Source organism: Grus americana, chromosome 6 (genome assembly GCF_028858705.1).
Source record: "Grus americana isolate bGruAme1 chromosome 6, bGruAme1.mat, whole genome shotgun sequence".
NCBI classification, from domain to species: domain Eukaryota; kingdom Metazoa; phylum Chordata; class Aves; order Gruiformes; family Gruidae; genus Grus; species Grus americana.
The window spans coordinates 41,876,040-41,896,913 of NC_072857.1; the positions used below are offsets into that span (position 1 = coordinate 41,876,040).

Below are 20,874 nucleotides of genomic sequence, written 5' to 3' on the forward strand. Positions count from 1 at the left end.
CGTTGTTGACAAATGGCCTGGTGTGGTGCGGTGTCAAATTCTATCGTTTATGGTGACAAAAATTACGTCTGCTAGCAAAAAAAAATATGACAAGATCCTCGAGAAACCCTCTAAAATAGGCAAATTTAGGTGGGTGGCACAACATGGACTTCTGCATGAGTCTGTCCCAGCCAGAGGAGTTTTTATGCATAATAAGGGAGCAGCCTGTGCAGGCTTGGTGGGAAAGAAAAACTCCTAAGAAATAGCTATCTGAATTTGGGATCAGGCCCTGCTTTTCCTAGGGAGTAGCAAGCGCTGCAGACAGTGGGTGAGCATGGAGGGTGAGCCCCGCTCAGGCTGGATTGCTGCCGCCATCCTCCCTTTTCCCTGGGTTTTTTGGGGAGAGCTAGGCAAGGAAGGGTTTTCTCCTTGGAGGAACGGTTGTTTCCCTTTGGCTGCAAAAAAAAAAAATAAATCAGGGGAGCTTTTTGATTAGAAAATCAGAGCCTTGGGAACTGGTAAAATGCCACCTGGCTCCTGCCAACACCAGCAGGTCACTGCTGCTCACTCCTCTGGCCACGAGAGCTTTTCCTGTTCTGCTCCGTGTAATTATGGACAACTTACTCCAGTAGTTTCCAGAGAAGCAGGCGCAGCTTTGCACTGCAGTTAGTCTGCTGAAACATCCTATTGCATGCGCTAAGCTGAGCCTTCCTCCCCCAAATCTCCCTCTCCTCAGCACCAGCACCTGTGCCCCTTCCCTCGCCGCCACCTTTCTCTTGTTCCTTCAAAATGTTCAAGATGCTCTAAAACCACAAAAACATTCAGGAGGAAAGAAAATGCCTTTCCAGTCATTCCGTTTAGCAGGAAAAATCCCGTCCAACCGGGACGGCCAGGAGCATCAGCAAAGTGTAAAGGATGACACAGCCGTAAACCCCGCACCAGTAAGACCAGTCTGTCTGCATCCCCTTCTCCCCACTCACCAAACAGGGCTCAGCGACAAGCCCTTTGCCTCCCCGGGGCTGGCACTAAAACACCTTTCCCATCTATCTTTTTTGTGCTGGGGAAGCCGCATGCAACGTGTGTGTGTGTGCGCGATCCTCAGCCCTCTGACATCGCTCCTTCAGGGCCGTTTCTAGTATGAAACGCTAGCATCCTATTTCATTTTGTCCTGCAAGAAGCAAACAGATGTTATCTCTGCTGGCCCTGGGAACAACCTAATTCTATAGTTTATAAGAGCAGTACAGTTAACTGGGGGTGTTGTGACACTGGAACTAAGCCCTTTTTGTCCCAAAAGCCCTATTTTTTTATACGCATCCTCAGAAAAATGTAAATAAGTTTCCTTGACAGGAAGGATTGTAAAGTTTGGTATTTACATTAATAGGCTTGTAGCAGGGGGTTTTCATCTCGGTGCATTTAAAAGCCCAGCAAAATGCATTTTGGATCTTCTGTTTACGTTCGTGTCTCTTCTCGGGAAAGAATAAATCTGTTACACAGCGAGCACCAAATACATTGCAGTCAGCCAGAAAATGCTTGGGCTCAGAGACCTTTGAAAGAAAGGGTGTAAGGAAAAAGCTCCGGAGAAGGAGACGTGCAAAAGACAAGTCTGCCATGGGCTAGATGCATATAAACTAATTACCGATCATAAAGAGTTAGGGACACACAGGGTAGAGGGAAAACATTGGATCAAAACCCAAGGACCACTTAGAAGGGCAACAAAAGCCTGTTATTACTTAATTAGCCAGGGCTGCGGTGAAAGTCCTATCAGGAGAGATGTGCATGGAGGGATCATTAAGGGAGCAGTCAAGGCATACATTTTGGCTAAGTAGACCTGATTTGTCTCCAAACTAGTCATCCTCACACCAGTCATCTGTGCGGAACAGCTCTAATTTTAAGAGCATACGAAGCATCCTCGTTAGAACAAAGGGGAAGATTGCAGTGCCGCTCCTTTGCGACCTCCCTTCTTTCAGTGTTTTTTGAGGCACATTTCATACAGTTACAGGTAGCAGTGATAAATTAGCCTTGGAGAACACAGCAGCCTCTTACAGAGCCAGGAGAGACCCTGTAACCACTGCCGAAATCTTTTGGAGACACTTCTTGTCACTCTTTCCCCTTAGCAATATAATTATATTTTTATAGCTGTAGCTCTGAGAATCATTTCCATGTGGTTCCACACGACTTTGAAATCCCCAGGCCCGAGATCTCTATGATTTATGCCTCACTGCAGAGCCGTAGGAATAGCTTGATGAGGCCATGAATACGTAAGGGAACGCCATCACGACCCCGAGCACGACATGCAATCAGGGAATTACCGCTGCTGGTCCGAGAAAGCACGCATTTCGGGGAGCTTTTTTTTTTTCTTCACCCCCCTGCCTTCTCCAGGCTTTGCAGAAGATAAGGCGGGGGAAAAAAAGCTGATTAAAACGAAGCGCTGTGCTATGAAAAATGTGCTGGGCCAGATCCTCAGCTGGCTCCGAGCAACCTTGCTGCTCCTTGCAAGCTGACGATCCCATCAGACATCTCAGTGGGTTGCTCTAAGTGGCTTGGAGAGCGTTATACACCATCACTTATGATTTACTTCTCCAGCAAATTTGGAAGTGAGGAAAAACAAGACGACCTCCAGCTGGATACCAGCAGCCTCGTGCTAATTAATGATTAGTTCTCAAGAATTAAAACAGTAGAAATATTTGCCAGAAAAAAAAACCCAACCAAACTCCAGGCACCCCAGCATTTAATTAGATTTGTAGTTGTAGAAGATGACCACTCAGCAACAACTAATCATACACAAATAGCAAATTAACCCAGCCAGCCAATAAATCAGAGCAAGGCAGCCCTTACCCTCATACCCGTCCCTTTAACCACTTCCACGCCAGACCCATCTGACTGCAGCCGGTCCATCCAGCAACCACGCTGTCAGGACCAGCTTCTGCAATGTCCTCGTCCCTCTCCCGGCAAGGGGACCCAGTTCAGCAGCAGAGAGGCTCTTCTCCAGCAAGCATCCCCTCCCCTGGGCTCTTTGTTAGGCTCTGCTCAACCTCCCCGGCACTTCTATTTTCTCTGCGTGGATGCGGATGGATGCACGTGGAGGGGATCAGGGCTCTGCTGGCTCTTCGGGATGTGCTTCTCCACCTGCTTCACAGCAGGGCTTTCAACTTTGCGGGGGTTGCCTGGTAAAATAGAGGACTCCTTTTGATTTTTTTTTGCCATGATCTGTCACCCTTAGTCTGAGGCTTTCGGTGTTTAACAGTAAAGGAGGGTTTTCCCTTAGGCAATGGCGGGGAGGGAATAAAAAAATCAGCCTTTCTCCCCTGAAAATGAGCTGTCACATCATGGGAAGCAGCATCAGGATGTGAGCACCTTGCTGGAGGAGGGTGCAAATGCAACAGGGAGGCTCCTAGCACCCCTCCTGTACAAATGTCAAATAAGCAACAACAACTGTTAAGCGCTCTTGCTAACAGAGAGTTTCAAAGTGCCATTAGACCCCTGGAAAAAAAACCCAACATTTTGATCTAATCCTCCAAAGCAAACCCAGGAAATGCAGCACCAAACCAGCAGCTGGCAGGCGTTTGTCGGTGCACAGGCTTTGTCCTGCCTGCACCTCCCCTGGGCTGGGGTCTCCCCGGGAAGGGGCATCCCCCATCCCTCCTCCCAGGGGCTGCGTTTGGGAGCCTTCATGGGATTTGAGATTTTTTTTTTTTACTTCTACATTTCAGCAAGGGACAGGAGTTAGGCAGAGCCAGTCTCGCACAGCTTGCACAAGTTACCAGACATCAAAAAGAAAAATAACCCCCGTGCCCTGCGCTGTACGGTGAGCTGGAAATGACCTACAGTCCTTCCTCTTCCTCCATCCTTCCCCTCTCCATCTTTTAACAGCTTGGAAAACAGAAAGGGAGGGAGTGGGGAGAAGAGACAGATGTCTACTGGTTCAGCTTGATATATATTTACTGGAAGAGGTCCAGTAAGCCTGTACTAGCTTTAATTGAACTCCTAATAAGATCATTTTGCCTTGTTAACTGCCACCCCCAAGAAGAAGCTTTACCATTTACTTAAGAGATACGAGACCCGCCAAATGCACGCTTTAAAGTGTAGGAACTAGGTATTGGATTAATTTAGCCACCAAAAATCCTCGCGCAGTAATTTATGTGATTATGCCTTCAGTTTAAGCTGTTTGGGCCTCCTTTAAAAATCATATGTTTGTGCTTAAATGTAAATAAACCTAACTGCTCAGCTTGGAGAGATGGGGGTGGGATCACGGCTGTACTGAGGATCCTGTTAAAAAAATAATCAGCTGATCCCACTTGGAAAATTCAAGAGAGGGTGAGATGGAACCAGGGAGAGGTTTTTGTACAGAAAGTGGCATTTTTGCACGGCCAGGGGATTCCCCAATGCATTCGCATCCAGCGTCCCTGAAACCAAGCTCCTTAATAAAATTAATAAAATTAATCTGCCAGAGGGATCTCACAGAGCCACAAAGAACACGCATTTAAGACCGACCCTTAAGGCATGTTTCACACACGCCGTGATGAAATCTCGCTGTGTAATATAGCTTATATGAAGAAATTCCTGGCTAGGAGGGGAAGCTCAGAAAATCACAGGGATTTTTCCCCCCCCCCCCCTAACAAAACTCAAACCAAAAACCAAGGGTAGCCTGAGGAATAAGGCAAAGGATTTGTCATTGGTAACAGGGTGGTTTATCTTTAGTTAAGAACAAGAAAGGACTTTAATCCCTCTGCGCAAAGCACACGCAGGGAGCGCTGTGGCACCCCGATACTCAAGTGCCATCACCCCACGGATGCGGTGGGAAGCGTGGTCGCCCTAAATGTGCTCAGGACAGGGAAGCAATGAAATGGCATTTCAATGTTGGAAGGAAAGCAGTGAAATGCAGAACATGAGCAACACTGTTTCTTTGCTCATCCTCTGCATTTCACCGCTTTCCTTCCGACATCCAAGCAGCCCCATCCCTCCGTGCCGGCTGTGAGCTGCTGCCAAGGACAATGCATATATATAGCGCATATAGAAAAAAGCTGAAGACCTAAATGGGAGCCTGCAGAGCAAAGATCCCGGGGAAAAGCAATGCTGGAGGCTGACTTTGCACACGCGGCCCGGGAGAAGCCCCAGCATCCGTAGGTGCTCGGCAATGCCACCCACCCCGAGCACTGGGTGTCATCCCCCCCAGGAGCACATTGTTGGATGGGAGAGATACACCCTCATACCAGCATCACTGTGTGAACAGAGAGGCACCGAGAAAAGCATCTGGGACATGATCAAACCATTAATCAAAGGAGTCAGGATGGGGAAAATAGCTTTTCGGTGGGTCAAAACTGAGCGCCAATCTCTTACGTGCTTCCCACCAGGATGCCCAGCACCACCTCCATGCCACGCACACACCAAACTGCATCCCATCGGAACCTCTTCTCAATTCTTGTGAGCTTTTAAGTCTTACTTTCCCCAAACAGAGACAAGCTTGCCCGGCGTGCTGCAGCACCCCAGGCATCAGCAAGTGCCACGGCATGGGGTGGGTGGCAGGGACTGAGCCCGCACAAGAGCATCCACAGGGAACCAGACATGAATTTTCAGCTAAAACAGCATTTTTGGGAGCACCAGGAAACCACCACTGTGGAAACTTAAGGCACCACACATAAAACTATGTGATAAAAGCAGGCCAGGTTATTTTTCCCTGAGGAGCTCAGGAAATTTCTAATATCAAGTCCTTTTCGCTGCCTGTAATCACAAACGCGATGCTTCGGGCACGACCCTGCAGTCTCCACGCTCAGAGCCGTCCTCCAGCTCAGTGGGGTTTTACGCGCTCAACCACCAGCTATTTTGCAAGAGGTTTTTCACCCTTTGCCACGAGATTTGTTTAATAGATTCCCATTATTACCAGCAGTAAACAATCTCTCCTTTATACCATACGGGTCCAAAATGTCCTTGTTGGAGGGGAGCTGGAATGCGGCTGAGCATCTGCTTTCTCAGCACCCTCCCCATCACGATGGGATGAAATCGCACTGGGGTTTTGGTGCGGAAGCAGCTCAGAGCAGCCAGGTTTGAACCTCTTGAGTCTCAGTTTGTGCCTCAGGATGAAGGGAGATTAGGGCATTCCTTTCCAGCGATCCCCTTGGAAAGTGTAAAACCCAGCAACCAATATTTCTTACGATAACAACGCGCACGAAGGGGTAACTCACCACTGTTTTATGTGTTCATGCCAAGGAAATTAGTGGTGGTGAACACCACAAAAATACCCTGTCACCCCAAAAATATAATTATAGGTACCCCCTGGCCAATTCCCTGTGCCCAGGGATATGGGCTAGCATTTCCAGCAGTGAACTGGGAGCTCAGAACACACTGATTTTTCAATAGGACCGAGTTAATCTGAAAATTTTTACTCATAAGCACTGTTATTTTGTAAACCAGGCAATACTTTCACTCTCCATGGGTGGCAAAAAGTAAGTATTTTAAAGTGGTCAAGGAGCCTAAGGGAAACAGACATAGCTTTGAAAACTGTAGCTATTTCTTAGCTGTGAATTATGTCAGAATAAGAGAGAAAAATGCCTGGCTTTAAAAGCAACAGTCTTCAAATGTGTTTTGTTTTTTTGGTACCGGTTTATTGTTCCTGTATACATCATTACCGACCAATTTTCTGCTGTGATTAGGAAGGTTTTCATGCACGCCACAATGCCGGGCAGGTACGTGTACAAGTCCTCAGTACATTTATTAGATCTGCCCACTCATCACTGCTCCTACAGAAAATAAAGCTCCTCTTTATAGACTGTTCAGCGCAGTTTTCTAATGCCACAACTTCACCAGCTGTGCAAATCGGTTGCGATATATTTTGTTCCCTAGTGCTGCTTTTTCTTAATCTTTTATTTAAATGCTACTGCACAAGTTCTCACACAGCTCCAGCAACATTTGCATTATTATAAAATAAAAAAACCCCTCTTTCTAGATAGGAAATCCATGGGCTCTCCCCCCTCAAATTACTCATCCACTGCACTGATTAGCCTGCCTTTCAGCTCTTTATTTCAGGCACATCCTTAAAATTGCACACGCGGCCAAAATATTTCAAAACGAGGGGCTTTTCGGTCATTCCTGCTGTGCCACGCCAGCAGATCCAGCCTTGACAGAGAAGCTTTGAGAACCCCAGGGGAGCAATTCCACGCAAGCTTCCCCGTTGCACGCAAACATGCGGCTCATCCGCACGAGCTGCGGCACCCTACACCAAGCATCCCCAGTATAAGCCCATCTTAAAGACATCCTCCAAACTGCACCCTCCCCGTGCAAAGGTGATTTTGGCACCACCGATTTGTCCCTTGGGGCTGGTGGGACCCTGCAGTGAGGATGAGCTGTAGCAACCACGCAGCAGTCTTGGGGCAAGCTCCTGGGTTGGCAAGGGCCAACGCTGCCATGGGGGTGCAAAGGGGGAAGAGGAGGAGAGGAAAGCTTCTTGGACCTCTTCAGGAGAGCGCAGGCCAGGAGTTGATGCCTAAAGCTTTGCAGGGGATTTGGTGGCTGGGACTGTTTGGGCCACGGGTGTTTTGTGCTTTGTGGGTGCAAACGTGGCTGGCGAGGCACCTGCAGCTCCGCAGCCGTGGCACGCTCAGTGAAGCGACTCAGGAAAGTTGTTGGTGCGACATGCACCTTCCCTTCAGCAGGGAAGGGAAAGCAGCCCTGAGCATGGCCCCAGCCCCTCACAGGCACTGCTGGCACCCCAGCCTTCAACCCTGGTCCCCCTCAGCCCCAGCATCCCACAGTAGGACAGGAGCCCTCCTGAATTTGGGGTCTCCACCCCCTGCCCCGACTGCCAACATCCCAGCACCACGTAGGGATGGAGTTTTATCCCCACAGGTCCAAGAGACATCAGATGGGGCTGCGAGGCAGACGAGGCTCTTCCTCCCATTTTCATTTTCTTAGGAAACTAAAAAAAAATTTTTTTTAAAAAAAGAAAAACAGCATTTGGCAGCAAGCAGAGGGTGGGGAACCCTGCCAAGGCCTGGACAGCTGTACCTTCTTCACTAGCAAGTTGTGCGATCAGCAAGGGCTGTGCTGAACGCCAAAAGGAGTTACCATAGCTGCCACATCGCATTTTGTTGATCCTCCCTCTGGGAGACACCTTAAAGAAACAAACCCACCCTAACAGCTACGCCAGCGCTTGCGCTCCACCGTGCATCAGAGGAAAACTATGGGTGACCTCTCAGGGTTTGCATTTTGGGTTGGTTCTCCCCCCTCCTTCCCCCAATCTCCAGTGCTTCTGATCCAAGACAAGGGGACAGGGAGGAGGAGTAGAGGAGTTTGTACAAAACTGTTTTTCCATTCTCTGCAGCCTTGCTCATGCACAAAAAAGCCGCCCGCCCCTCCCATCCATGGCTCCGGCAGCGCTCCCGTGGCCGGACCTTCCTCAATATACTTGAAATAACCCAGGAAATTGTGCAAAACCCCCAGCGGGTCCAATCCTGCGTGGCTGGAGGCACGCACAGCTCTGTGGCCAGGACCGACCCGCCCCAGCCCATGGCCTTGCATTGCACATCTCAAAGCTTTGGCCTGGCAGGGTCTTAAAAATAGCAGAAGGGAAGGGTCATGTCAGGAGGGAGGAGGGAGATGTGCTGAGCGCTGATGGGCTGTGCCCAGCCCGCAGCAGATACCGGCCGGGAGAATTCCTGTAAGTCCTGGGGGAAACCTCTGCTCCCCTCCCAGCAGGGCTGGTAGCAAACCAAAAGGCTCTCTGGTTTCTTTTTAAAGAGAAAATTATTCTTGCTTGTCTTTAGGGAAAAAAGCAAGAGACCTGTTCCCAGGTGTTATCCCTACTCTGTCCATCCCCTACATTACGGCCAAGCACTCCCCAGACTGCAAGATTTACTCTTAAGCTCATCAGTGAGGCAACCTTCTGACCTCCAAAGCCTTCTTTCACATAGCCTGCCATGTGTATTCTTTCTGTTATAAAGCTCATTTTCCTTGAAAACATCTCCAAAAAAGATACTTCCAAGGGGCTGTGCTTGCTCCAAAGCCGTACTGAGGTACCCCGTCCCCCCAGCTGTTGCGCAAACATCCCAACGATGCACCAACAGATTTAGGCAGCTCTCCCCATCCTACCCACCCTGTCACAGCAGCAACTTCCCAGGCTCCGAGAACACCTTTTGATGAAAAAGGTGGAAAGTCGCAGGAGCACAGCACAGCCTGCTCTGGGGCTCTTGCTGACTCAGCATCTGCTGGCACTAGAGGGCAGGATACACTGTATGAAAGAGTGAGGTGGGTTTGATGTCACATCCAAGGGGCATGTCTCATGCATGTCTAACAGGGAGCAAGCGGTGTATCTGGGAGCAGCCTCACTGCAAAAGCGAGGACCCCCCGAATTTAGCATGGAGCACATCCCACAGCGGTGACCATCAGGACAACAGCTTCCCAGGTTATTTAATTTAGGGTCAGAAAGCCAAACAGCATCAGAGGCCCCTCCACCACATTGCAGTCACAGCCACAGAATTCAAGGTGAAACATTCTGCCTTGCAAGGGGGATGCTCCGGGCAGCATCCCCAACACCATGCGGTGGTTTCTGATCCAAAGCCTTTAGCAGATCCACGCAGCAGGCACAGACAACCTATGCTGCACATGTCGCTGCTCAGATTCTTGGCAATAACCTTTCACACACATCAACTAGATGATGCTCAGGCAGTTGTCAACATACTCATTCTATATAGAAAAACTGTTGTTTTTTTTAAAAAACTCTCATTACTTTCTCTGTTGTGGCTTTTTATGTGTGTGGTTGTAACAGTACTGTCCTCATCTTAATAGCAGATTTTAGACCAGCTCCAAACAAAACAAGTACAGGTTTACTCCATTCCTTTATCAACAGCCACTTCAACAAACAACCCAAATTTTATAAGATTACTCCAAGCGGGTCACACAGTGCAGTCCTTTCATTAGTGAAAACCTCAAAGAATTGGCAGGCTGCAAGAGCAAGGTAATTTGTGGTCTAAATGCAAGAAAAAACTTCTCTCAAGCCTCCCAGGCCTTCTCGCAGGGAGGCACTAATCCTGCAACCACAGCATGCTGCCCCCCAGCACGGTGGATGCTGATACCCTGTACGTGACTGCAGAAAATATCGTGGGCTGACAGCCAGGAGCAGCAGGTCGCACCCTAAATAAGCGATATTTGACATCACAACTTGTACTACGCGATAGCAACTGAGCAGATCAGGTTGTACCAGTGTGACAAACCCCTGCCAGGATGCAGCACGTTCCCAGCAGCAGCTCAAACACAGTGCGGGCACAGGATGCGACGAGCATCACTCCCAGCTGCTGGTACCCACGGGTCTGCCAGAAAGCATCTACTGAGGGACCAAACTCCTTTAAAGTGTAAGAACTGGGGTGCATGCTAACAAGCTGACCCCTGCCAAGATGCTGTAGCCACGGGGCTCTATGCACTGCAGCACTTCAGCACAGGGCCAGACCCAGCTGTGTCCCAGCAGAACCAGTCTGCCCAGCAGCCCCTGGCTCAGAAGCTGCATTTTAAGCTGAGAACAGCAGAGGATCAAGATATTGGGTTAGGGAGATAAGGATAAAAACCAAAATATGGCTGTTCCATGATTATTTTTTTTTTTTTTTTAAGAAGAGAATGACCAAGAGCTGCTGAAGAAAAAAAACCATGGGGGTTTGGCTGCAGTTTGGGAGTGGAGATGTCTCACCCCTGCTTTGCTGCTAGGGAAAAAAGGGGGGGGTCCTGTAACTATGCACTTGGCTGCTGGGAAACAGGGTGTTCTGCAGGACAGCACATTGGGAGCCTCCACAGAGGTGATGGTTGAGGAAGGAGCCCCCCACCTGCTCCGCTCATATCCAGCCCATCTTGCACTGCTGCTTTGGGAGGGGACGGGGACAGTGCCCCGAGTGCCATGGGGTGCTGGGGCTGGCTCTGCTCAGGGTCCCTTGTTCAGGCAATTTATACCAGAGCCTCTGGGCTAATTGGACAGACAGCAGCTCCTTCATTACCACAGGCCATCTGATGTGTGTGACCCAGCAGGCTTTACTCTCCTTGCACCCATAGCCTGTCCTGGGGACACTCATCTCCACTGCGCTCTGAACAAAGGGGCCAGGCTGAACCTAGTCCTGGTCCAGACCCATCCAATTTTGGTCGACGGAGGGTGCCTCAGTTTCCCCTCTGAGACACTTCTCCTTTGAGCACCTGTTTTTTGCCTCTGCCCAGCCCTGTGCCTCCCAACCAGCCCATCCTCCTTGCTGGTTGTCCCTCCTCCAGCACAGAACATCCACTCGGTACCCCATATTTTTAGGTGCTTTTTGCATCCCAGAGGGATCTGACTGCTGCCAAATAGCAACCAGCTCTGCACCAGGGCCAGGCGGAGCAGCCTATCTACAGCAATGTATATGCATTTCACAGCTTCTCATTTCAGTGATCTAAATTGCAGATGTGCGCTTCAGATTTGGAGAGAGACAAAACGGAAGGAAAAAGGTTAAGCAGCTCTGTGAGTCACTCCAATACACGACCTACTGTTGATTTAGAAACCTACCTCGGCAGTAAATACAGAATAAAGTTCTCCAAACTGTTTAACCTTTTGTATTCTGGCCAGCAAAACAAATAAATGAGAACAAAACACCTCTCCAGAGTCAGAAAAGCAACAAATCTGGAAAATCCTGCAGTGGAGTTAGTACCAAGACAAAAGTGACCCAAAACAAGTGACCTAAAGAGGTTAAGGAAAAAAAGCAGCAGACATGAAAGGCAAAGACGCAGGCACACGCATTAAGGGAGCAGATAAAGAAGAGAGGGCAGAGCACAGGCTGTGCTGCTCTCCGGGAACCCTTCCAGGCAGCACGATGCAGCAAAGACGAGCAACAACTTTCCAAACAAGCGGTGGGAGGATGCACAGCCACGGCACAATGAAAAAAGAAAATACAGCCAGAACCCTGCTCCTGCTGAAGCCAGTAGTAAGACTCTGGTCCAAGAGGTACCAGCACCCGCGTCGTGCAGGCACCCAGACACTCCTTGGAGTTGCACAGACTCAGCATGTCTGCTATAATCCCAAATTAGCTATCCACAGGTGGTTTGGTTGCAGCTTTTTGGGGGGCTAGAAGCACCAGGCTGAAGGCAAAGGGCATCTCAGCCGCGTAACTCAGGACAAGCTCCATGCAGAATTGCCAACGGGCATCGCATGCAGCTAGACAGGAGCACTCGTGGGAGAATTAGCTTTACTACAGGCAGACAAGTCTTACTACACAGGCAGAGTATGCATGCAGTGTTGAGGAAGCTCTGCAGAGGGCTGGCACTGAAGACACAGGGCAGGCTGTGCACAGAGGTGTCCTTCTCCCCACTTTGGAAACCCCTGTGAATTTCTGAAGGCAGCTGAACCATACAAACCCCCAAGATCTCATTGAATCATTTTTTGTCTTCAAAGCAGAGGGTGTAGCAGCGGAAGGAGAGCTTTCCCTGGGATTTAAGGCACTGAGTGGGAGTTGAGAGAAAGGCCAGCATCTGCTGATCTCAGGGTACCACCAGGAGAATACTGCACAAGGATCTCGAGGAGTTCACTTGGGCCAGAGCCATCCCGAGGTCTCCAGTTAAAGCAGAATCACTAAAAAGCTGTGCAAAGTGACTGGGGGAGCCAAGGGGGCTTTAGAGTCCCAACAGTTGCAATGATTAAAAGGAAAACTGATGAGCAAGCATTTACAGCATAAATCAGACTTTCCTTAAATATTTAGGCATGCTTTAAATCAGCAGTGCTGTGGTTCACAAACCACCAGAGATTTTTTTTTGTGGAGATGGGGATGCACTTAAAGTCACCATTATGGTCAGCACACAAAGGCAAAACTCAGGGCAGAGACAGAATAATAATTCAGACCCAAACACCTCTTGGACTAGTTTTCTCCCCTGATTTCCTAGATGAGGGATGCAACCCTCCTCGCTTCCATTTGTACAACAGCAATAACCACTGCTGAATGCAAAACTGAATGTCTTTGTTAAAAATCAGGGTGGTACCCGAAGCATTTCTCCCCACCTTGCTGTGAAAGCCCTCCTGTGTTTCTGCAGCTTTGAACAGCCTGTACCCCCGGTTCTCCCCCAGTTCCCAGGAGGTTGCCAGCCCCCCACATCAGACACAAATAGGACTTCAGAAACCATACTTCAAACTCTTTTTGCTAGTTTTGAACCCTTCAAAGATCATGCAGTCAAGCTTTTTCACCTAAATCTGGAGGCTGGAAACATACTCTATTAAAAATACTACATTAATTGATCAAATAAGGCACTACATGCTCTGTTATCATTAAAATTTAAAAAAAAATACATGGGACTTTAATAAAATACCAATAAAGTAGGGCTAGAGCCAGACATTACAACAGCAAGAGAAGTTTCTGGTGCAGAAAGGAAAGCAGAAAACATCAAGATTTTTGCATTTCAGGTTTTGAGCCAGTGGTGTTCCCAAATTGTGGGCATTTTCAGATGTGTTTCTGTACCTTCACCAGTTCCTTTCCCCTCCCCTTTGCTGTAGATCCTAACACACGGGCATTCCCTTGCTACAAAACTGCAGGATCCTCTCTCCTCCTGAGAAGCAGGGTGGGATCTCAGGAAGATGGACCTTCTTGCAGGGCAGCTATAGCAGCAGATGCCTGGTGGTGGGAGGGAAATAGGGGGGATTTAAGCATCAGCTTCCTCTGTGGCAGGACAAACGCACACTGATTACACAGGAGGAAAATTCCGTGCTGCTTTTGAAGTTCTGTGCAAAGAGGAGCCATGAGAAGCGTGATCAGTGACATTAGAGAGCTGCCAGGAGCACACGTGCTCACACACATCTCCCTACCCTTTGCTGGCATTGAGTTGAGCCTGACAGAGCCCAAAACCAGGAGAAGGCACAACACAAAGCTGAGGGAATCTGAACCAAGAGCTGGGATCCATCTCCCATGCTCTCATCTTGGCAGAGGCAAGCAATGGAGCAAAGCGCAGAGAGAGCAAAGGGATTCGAGGGGGAGGAAGGAGGAGCAGACCAGGAGAAGAAGCCCAGGAGACCAACAGCAGAGGAAGCAAAGGGCCTCGGAGAGCAGGGAAGAGGCAACAGGCAGAACGAGCAGCTCTGGCTGGGATATGTCACAGAGCGAGGCTCAGACTGAGCAGGCACCACACTAACGTGAGGAGCCTGTTCACAGTGGGGATCTCCACTTTGCTGCGTCACATGGACATTGTGGGCACAATGATTGGGATGAAGGGGGAGCAGCCAGACCTGCTGTAGCATCAGGGTCCAGAAAGAGACAGGCTGGAGGCAGAAAGACTCCCAAGAGCCAGCAACATCCTTCTCACACCTACACATCCTACAGGGTACAAAAAAAATCAGGGAAGCAGGAAAGATGTAAACAGGGTTCCCAGAGACTGGCAGCAGGGTACTGGGAAGGTTTCCCCACTTTCTCCCACTCTGGTCCCAACCTTAACCCAAAGTTGAGCTCAAACACCACTGAGTTGAAGCACGATAAAGCTGTTTCACCCTCACAGTGTGAAAGTGCCCACTCCCCACCAGAGCATCACACTGAACTTGGCCTTCAAACAGCAAGACTACCTTCCTCTCATGAGTTATTAGGGAAGTGACAGGGTCTGATGAACTGAGCAGAGACATGAGGCCAGAGAGATTCAGGGTCCCTCCAGAGCTGAGATTTTTATTTTTCTGAAAGGCACTAAGTTTCCTTGATCCTTTTGAGAATGCCAGCCTATGCTCATGTCTGAGAGTCTTTATCATTCAGTTGCTCATCAAGTCTCTTGGTAAAACTTAAATCCATATCATACAAGACCAACACAATTAGGGATGAAGCAACATTTTCAGGTTTGAAGTTTACAACTGGAAGCCCAGGAGAAGACACGAGCTAGTTCAGAGCAGCCCCTACATGTCCTGGTGCTGCAGGGGCCCAGGCCATCACCACAGACATTTCTGGTGCCTGGACTGGAAAGGCAGCTCCCAGGCATTCCCTCAGCTCTCTTGTGCCTAGGAGCAACCCTCAGCCAACAAGATGACTTGGCTGGGTCTCAGAGGTGGTCCCTGGCCAGGCAGTGAGTCCCCAAGAGCCAAGCATCTCATCCACAGCCCATGCACATGGGAGCATCTTTGCAGACATGGAAAAGGGGAGCAGATTCACCCAGAACAGATACAAACCACCGATTTCTGCAGTCAGAGCCTAGCCTGCGTAACGAGGCACAGCTCCACTGAAAGGAATAAACTCGCCTCCTTTCATTAACAGAGCATGGATGGAAATAGTCTGCATGGTTTAATACTGGAGAAGCCCAAGAGCCCCATCCCCTGGATTTAAGGCCACGCCATAATGAAACAGCCACGTGAGGTGATGGGAGCAGAGTAAGACATCTCTGGAAGGAAAAGCAATGCCAACAGCTCTCCCCAGTCTCTGGAGCTGCTGTGACATGGCATGCTTCAGCTCGCTTCCTTGTCCCAGCCCTACCCAGTCTGGGAGCAGCATGCAGACACTTGGAGATGAGCATAGGTCCTTCCTTCAGACACATCAGGATGCTTTTGCAGCGTGCCCTGCCCTGGAAGGGAAAGCACTCCAGTGGAATAACCCAGGAGCGTTTGCCAAAGAGGGGCTGAGGGGAGGGAAGGAAAGGAAGAAAGTATTTCATAACTCCCAAATCATTTTTAAAAATTCATTAGCTATTATTTCAGCTGTGTGACCTCCTGAAGGGACTTTCTAGAGGGCCAGATTATGCAGTCAACTAAAAATATAAGTAAGTCTGGAAAGGGCAGAGATCACTTCATTAGGCCAAATCGCGTGGGATGCCAGGTTAAGTTTCCTGCAGGGTGCATCCGTGCGCAGGGTCCAGGAGACAAGCATGGCCCAACAGCTCCCCCAGCCTCAGGACATCTCCCCAGCCGGCGGGCACGGCACAAGCAAAGGAGTTATTTTCATTTGGGGAATGCTGATTTCTAAAGGCTCCCTGCCACTCCCACAGGGACAGAAGCACATTGCATTGCTGCAAGATTTCCAGCTGCAGTTCAAGCTGGCTGCAGCATCAGACACATTGCAGAGACTCACTCCCAGACAGGATCTGGGCAAGGGTCTTATCCTTCCTAGCTGCAGCAGCACTTGTATTTGGGTAGGGGAAACTCGTGAGTTCCTTTCCATTCGCATTTCTTTCTTCTTCCACCTTCAAGAAAAAAAATGTGTGCTGCAAGAACCAGCCAGTCTCCCTGAGCCTATCTCCTAAAGCTTCATTTCTTGGATTCATTTATTGCTGTTGATTTAAATAACTGCTGGGTTTAGGGAGCCTTTAAGAAACCTATTTACCTTTCAAGTGAGGATGTAGGAAGACATACAGCTAAATCACATGGGCTAAGAGCTGAGGGTCAGGTGGAGGAGGAGGCTTTCTCTGCAAGGTGCAATGCCTAAAACCAGTATCTCTCTGGCTGTCAGCAGTATCCCTATGGTTGTGCTCCCTAACAGCTGAACACCAGCTTTACAGTATTGCCTATATCAGTAAATATTGGTTGCATGTGTACATGTAAGTGCTGTATTCTAGGTGCATGCATGTGTAGGGGAAGCATACAGCATACATATACAGTGAGACACAGCTGTGCCTGAGTAAGAGTGGCAATCAGAAATTTGAAAAGAAAAGCATCTTTAACTGGTAAAAAGCACAGAGGAGTGAGAAGTGCTTAATTTAAAGTCTCTGCAGACATCCTATGCTGCTCCACACCCACAGTATGTTTAAAGTCTAAAGCCGGTACCAGAGATGCTCTGGATGCTGCATCTAGCACACACACGCACTTCTCTAGCCAGAAGCAGATCAATACTTCCCCAGACCCTACCTGCCATTTGATTTCTTAATGAGCCTTTAAAGCTTCCACTGCAATTACTAGATATAACATCCAGCCTCCCCAATGCTTCACAAACATACATGTGCAGTTTTAACCTGGGGGGCGGGGGGGTAAAAAGCTTAAGGATACGTTTTGCTGGACTGCAAACAAACTGCATGTAAAACCGGGGTGTACAGAGCAGAAAAGCTGTTCAGCACCGGTCGCAAACCCAAGCAGTCAGATGAAAAGCCCAGCAGCAGCAGCTTCAGAGCAAGCCCCTGATTCCCAGGAGTACAAGCTTAGCCCAGGTCTGCATGTCCTGGGACAGTTTGTGAAATTCAGAGAGGAACAGCATTGCCAAAGTCAAAGCACAAAGGCTTCGCTTGGAACGGATGCAGAGAGCGCCTCTTCCTCCCCCCAGAAAGCAGATTGCATCACATCAGTACCACAGTAATACAGGTTATTAGCTCAGTGGGAACCTAGCAGAGTTCAGGCTCAAAGGTTCAAACAAGTCCAGCTTGCAGCTGGCAAACCTAAACAAGACCAGCCAGCTGGCGTGGAGCTGAGTCATCCACACTAATTTGGTTGAAAATGTTGATTTAACCCATTCATTTAATCACCAAAATCCAGAAAACCCTGACAGCTGGAGACAAGGAAGCACACATCTGCCTTTTGCAGAATGACAGACTGGAAAAGACCATGTAAACCAATTTTCCAGAGCTTTTTCCAGGCTTCTGCCTGCATGCTGCATACAAACCAAGCTCTCGGTAGTCATTTGCTAGCCGGTCCCAATTCAGCAGAGCGCATTAGCACCGGCACTAAGGGTGTGCAAACCCCGCTGAAGTCAGCGGGGCTAACAGCACACATTTAGACACACCAGGCATGTGATTAAATACTTCACTAAGTGGAGACAAGCTAAGGACACACTGACTTTTTTGCCCCTTTAGCAGAGAGATTTTTATCTCTGCGTGTTTCTTCCTCCAGGAGTTTAAGCTTGCTGGAGTGAGACCCTTTGAAAAACAGCAGCGAGGGAGCCATCAACTTTGTTTTACCTCTTGTGAGGCCATAAACTCCAGAAGCGTGATGAAAAACTGACGTGAGATCTCCGAAGTAGATAGCTTATTCATAGGAAAGAAACATGAAGCTGCAGCAGAGCAAGCCGGCAGGCAGCAAGCAGAACACACTGCCTTCCATGCCCACTCCTAGGTCACTGATGCATGTTAAAAAAAATAATTAAAAATTATTAGTTAGCCATTGCAGAGGAGATTAAAACCGTCAGGATGTTAGTTTATGGGAGTGGAGGCTCTTCCAAGGACCTCAGGGCACCATCCAGACTGGAAACGCATTGCTAACAAGGTCATGAGTAAGATCATTCCCTCTCCTGTTTCCCGTTACTTGCCCAGCATCACCCGCAAAACAGTTTCAGGAAAGCCCGTAAAGCAGCCAGCCAACCTCAAGCCAAGTTATAAGCAATGATGCTTATGAGTCTTGGAAAAATGAGTGATTCACCATTGCTCAGTGCCCAGACAGGGACCAGCAGCTTACTGCTAACTCCTCAGGAGATCACGCTCCTGAAGTAGGATGGCAACATCAGAAACCACAAAAATAAAGATAAACTATTTCACCCATGACCTGCCCCAGGGGAGGTTCACTGCCATATTAATCCCTACAGCTGCCATGTTATTGCCCTCCTCTCCAGAGAGCCCTGCCACTACCCGCATCAGGAGCTCCCCCCCCCAGTAGCCACCGCAGCCAACGCCACCAAAAACCAACACAGACCTTCAAACACTTGTGGGATCCAAGCCAGCCAAGAGGTCTGAAGCAAAGCAAACAAGACCATACCAAAACACAAACACCCTCCCCCAGGCTCCAAAAGCCCTCCAAGCCATATGAGAAATCTTACCTCCCACTGCTGGTCCTGCAAAGGTCTCCTCATGCAAAGGTGTGCTGGGCAGCAGAGCCAGCTTTGAGAAGAGCCTGGCAAGGAGCTAAGGGAGAGGAGAGAAGGTGGCCAGGGCTGCTTATAAACACCAAGGCGGGGGAGGAAGGGGCTCGTTAAACTAAGGAGCAGCAGCAGGGTGAAAGGGCTCAGGCTTTTCAGAGGGCTGGTTTTAAGCATGGGCAATGCCATCTGCGTGGAAGGTAAAAGCTGTAAAGTTTATGGGAAGGATTGGGTAGCAAAGGCTGGAAGAAATGCCCCAGGAGAGATGCAGAACCCCAGATGGCTTTTGCTAGGCTTGTGGCCATGTCAATGCAGCAGTCGTACTATTGAAGACAGAGAGAAAAAGCCTCCGGGCACCAGCAAATGAGGAATGCAAAGCAAGCTGTGGTCTACCAGCACTTGTATTCAGAGTCACCGCTGTCCCCCGAGGCACGGCGTTAGCACCCGTCACTTCCAGGATGCCTAAAAGGCGAACGCAGCTGAGCTGGTGTGCAGCGGGGGCTCCTGCCCCCAGATGTGCTTGTCCCAGCCCCGCACCTCGGCTGGTGGCTTCCTCTGCAGCACAGTGTGGCTAGCATCACCGGTACGCGCTGGAGTGCCTTGCTCCATGCCAAGTACTTCTTACCCCGGCGGGATTGTTTGGCGTGTAAAAACGTAACTTCCTCTGCATGAGGGCAACACCCTGTAACGCCATGTATTTTAAAGAGTTGGACTATTCTTGCCATAAAAAAAGATCAGAGTGGCTTTATTGACTGCAGCGGAGTTAAGCCGGTTTATTCCAAGTGAGAATTTGGCCCCTTGACTTCAATGAAGCCGTGTTGATTAATCCCAGATGGAGACCCGGCCTGGTGCAATCCCCTCCAAAAGTCCTGGGAGATTAGTAACGCTGAGACTGACTCACGGCCGTTACTCAGAGCCTGGGTGGTTATCAAAAACCTGCACCTGCCGCCCTGCGAAACGTGGCTGGGATGGGGCCGAGCGATTGCGATCGCTGACTTCAGGGACCAGGGTGTAGTGAGCGAGGGGACGTTCTTCAAACACTGCCTCATGCTGGCGGGGGGGGAGATGCCAAAGCAGCACCCTTTTCCTTCTGCAAACATCTGGGAATGGCACCCGGGATGCGAGTCCCAGCTCTGCCAAAACCCGGGCGTTGAGGACGCTGGACAAGGAAACAGGGGAATCCTGCTTCTTCATGTTAAGGGCTTTTTGTGATGCCCTGTAAAGATCTGTAAGTGTAAAAATTGAGGATGAAATCCACTGAGCTTCAGGGAATCTGCCCCAGCATCTGTTTGCCAAGTTTGAAGAGCAAACACAGCTTCTTACGGCAAAACGAAAACTTTTTTCCCTATTGCAAATGCAAAAAAACCTGGGGTCTTTTTTCAGCAGTCACCTCCAAGTCTCTCTCCGGGCGGGCAAAGTTTTGCTTCCCAGTGTTATAGGTACAAGTGCTGTACTGCTAGCAGGGAATGAATTCTCTGAAAATTAAAACTGCTTGACTTTCCCAGCAGTTCCTTTACGCACGCGCGTGTGTCCGTAGAGAGACGGTGAAGCCGTGCAATGCGTTACAGTGTGGAGAAATACAGAATAAACCAATTTGAAGGTGGGTGTTGATGGTTTTTTGGGTCTCAGGTGGTAGAAACACAGGGCGTAGCCCATCTCCCCAGCACATTACTCAGGCAGAGGCGTTATTCCTGGCTGTAGGATGCCCGTGTCTCTCCCCAGATGCCCGGCTGAAGCTTCCCCTCTATTTACTTTGAGGTTGCATCACACAAGTCATGCTGACAATGAAAGGGCTGGGCATTGCGTGTGGAGGAGGCACGGCATCGCCGTCGGGAAGAAAGAAATGCCAAAGCTTGTAGTTTGCTCGCTCCGGCTCTGCCTTCCGCGCATTTCTGAAGTCAGGCATCTGGAGCGTGATGTCATCTGAAGATTGATCAGCGGCAGTGCACGTACAGCTGCGCACATCTGGCCTACAGGTGTTTCAGCTGCTATTTGTCAGTGACCGTATCGAACGTTAAAAAGCACCCCGAGTTCATAAGGCAATCGTACCTGTCCCGTGGATTATTCACAGAAGCCCACGAAATGCCATTGATTTTATACAAACTGTCTCTGCTTTTTACTGGGTGGCCCCAGAGGGGTTTTTTTGGTGTGGTTTTTTGTTTGTTTTGGGTTTTTTTTT

The 20,874-nt window shown here is 49.3% G+C and overlaps 1 protein-coding gene across 3 annotated transcripts in view; it reads left to right on the forward strand.

Annotated features, from left to right (window-relative positions):
• TWIST2 (twist family bHLH transcription factor 2) overlaps positions 1 to 20,874 on the forward strand; it is a 36,959-nt gene that overhangs the window by 3,213 nt on the left and 12,872 nt on the right. The gene's annotated exons all lie outside the window — the stretch shown is intronic.